Source organism: Lucilia cuprina, chromosome 4 (assembly GCF_022045245.1).
Source record: "Lucilia cuprina isolate Lc7/37 chromosome 4, ASM2204524v1, whole genome shotgun sequence".
Taxonomy (NCBI): domain Eukaryota; kingdom Metazoa; phylum Arthropoda; class Insecta; order Diptera; family Calliphoridae; genus Lucilia; species Lucilia cuprina.
Window position 1 is genome coordinate 59,833,135 of NC_060952.1, and position 2,947 is coordinate 59,836,081.

Here is a 2,947-nt window from a genome sequence, read left to right on the forward strand (position 1 = left end):
GGATCGGCCCATAATTGACCCACCATATAAGGTCCCCTAAGCTCACTACTGGCTTAAACAAACGAATATAGCGATGAAATTTGATATAAGTAAGTGTCTTACAGGCCAAACAATTTTTATGAAATTTTATGTGGATCGGTCCATAATTGACCCTAACCCCCATAAAAAGTCTTCCCATAAACTTTCTTTAATGCTCATTACTGGCTCAAAAATATGATTATAACAATGAAATTACACAGAAGTAAGATTTATACAAGTCAAAATTTACCAAATTTTATGTGGATCGGTCCATAATTGACCCTTCCCCCCACATAAGGCCCCCTTCAGAAAAAGACTTTTACGTTAATTATGGGCGTAAAAATACGAATATAGCGAAGAAATTTGACATAAGTATGTATCTTAGGAACCAAAGCCTTTATATCAAATTTTATGTGGATCGGTCTATAATTGACCCTAGCGCCCATATAAGGTCCCCTCCATAAAAATACTTTAACGCTCATTACTGCCTTAAAAATACGAGTATAGAGATGAAATTTCAATGAGGTAAGTTTTTTACAAGCCAAAATCTCTTTACCAAATTTTATGTGGAACAGGCCTTAATTGACCCTGCCTCCAACATAAGGTCTCTGTCAGAAAAATACTTTAAAGCACAGTACTGGCTTAAAAACACTAGTAGATTTATGAAATTCGACATAAACTACTTTCGTGTAAGCTAATATCTCTATCCCTTCTATAGCAACCGAAATCTCTCTATCAAATTTTATGAGGATCAGTCCATAATAACACCACCCCATATAAATTCCGCCCCAGAAAATGACGCGAATAATATGAATACCGCAAGGCAACTCGACATAAAACAATTTTGATTTAAAATCTCTCTACCATATTTTATGACTTTAATGCTCCTTAATGGCTTCAAAATACAAGTAGATCGATGAAATTTTAAACAAATAAGGAACTGAAATCTTCCTACAGACTTTTATGAGAATTGGCCCACATATATATGTATAAATAACCCTTCTCCCTATAAAAATTAGCATTGTCATTAGTAAAACCCCCATTAATGGACCTCTTTCAAATGTTACCCTGATGTTCTCATTAATATCGATATATAATAATAAAATATTCAAAATATCAAAGTTCATTTATATGGCAGTGATTTGATGGTGGGTATAAAAGATTCGGCATTGCCGAATATAACACTCTTACTTGTTATATTTTAATTCGGTTAGAAGTATTTTAATAGGGTGTACAATATTAGCTACTACTTTCTAAAAAAATAAATTAATTAAAATTTTATTAATTAATTTATAGTTTTTAATCAATAAAAACATTACCTTTCATGAACATTTTCTAAATAACTTGGAGTTAAACCATCTATAAAGATTGGAAATTACGAGCCATGGTTTATTTTTAAAATTATTTACAGTCAATTACACTAATACTGCAATACTATTTTGCTCTCTTCTAATTAAGGAGTTAAACACGTTCAAAAACTATCTACATAGGTTTAATATCTTGGGAACGGCATGCTCAATATTAAGAATATTAGTATCATATGATAGGTCATAGAAAGACCTGGTGTTAATAACTAAAAAAGTACCTATAATTAGAATAATTAAATCCAAAGCTATATGAAAAATAATAAAATTGTATTTATTTAAAAAGGTGGGTTTAAAAATATCTGATTTCAATATTAAATATTTTATATGGGCAATTTCGTGTCGAGTGACCCAAGTCAAAAAATAATTTATGTATAAAACAGTAGTATTAATTTCAATATAATGATTCGAGATAGCGTTTGAATACTTTAAGTAAAAAAACTTTTAACACAACACTGTCATATTGTTTCTTATTGCTTAACTGTCTGTATTATTAAACTACACTATATGAAACATTGTTTTCAAAAAATATGTTTTTACGAAATTTTCAAGAAAGTTGTCTACTTGTTGCTTAGAGTACTATAAAAAATTAAATCAAAAAATTATAAAGTTCACTTTGCATTTTAAATCATTGGTATGTGCTGTTATTAATTCTAATAAGTTCAAATTTGAAGCTACAAAATGCATTTTGAAGCCCGTGATATTGAAAAAACTAAATTACCAACAAACCGCCAAGTTCTTCAGTTTTTTTTTTTTTATATTTAAAGTCAACCGGCACCGCTATTGTTAATAAAAGTCAAAGTTTGCCGAGATATATTCAAGAAGTGATAAAAGTGATAAGTAATTTATAGAGGAAGGCAAACATTCCTATTATCAGTAATACATCAATAAGGAAATTTTTAGTCCGACTTCTAGATTTTTACTATGAAATTATAAAAAAACCATCAAAATTTTGTGAAAGTTACTGGAACGTTTTATTTCGAATTTCAAAATGCAAGTGTCCATTAGAAACAACTCCGGAATGCATATGCAATGAAGAATTTAAAATACTTAGCAATAAGTTATGTTTTTTTATTGACCAGTGTGGACCAAGATCTTTAAACATTGATTTTGCTGAAAATAATCACACGGACAATGACATCATTGATCATGACTCAATAATCTCTGATCCATCTCATTGCACAGTTTCGTATGTGCCATGCACCAGTGAAGAAGAAGATTTCATTAATGACACCATTGATATTTCGGCAGAGGTGGAGCCAATTAAAGTCTCCGAAATATCATTACAAAACTTTTGATTGGCGCTGGATCGCACAAACACATCTGATCGTTATGGATCTCTTTTGGCAACAACCCTTATAAAGGATCTAAAAATTTCTATATGTAGAAAAACAAAAGAATTAGGCGACACTAGTCAACTAATTTTTAAATACTTAGATAGCCTTATTGTTGATAAAAACAAAATCCAAAGGGAGCGATGCAAGTTCAGGGCAGAATCCAAAGAAATATCTACCAACAAATCCATATTAAAATGTATTTCCTACGACGGAAAAAAGGATTCAACA

At 30.3% G+C, this 2,947-nt stretch overlaps 1 pseudogene; it reads left to right on the forward strand.

Moving 5' to 3' along the window:
* Window positions 1-2,680, forward strand: part of LOC124419229 — a 17,235-nt pseudogene extending 14,555 nt beyond the window's left edge.
* Window positions 2,681-2,947: the final 267 nt, after the last annotated feature.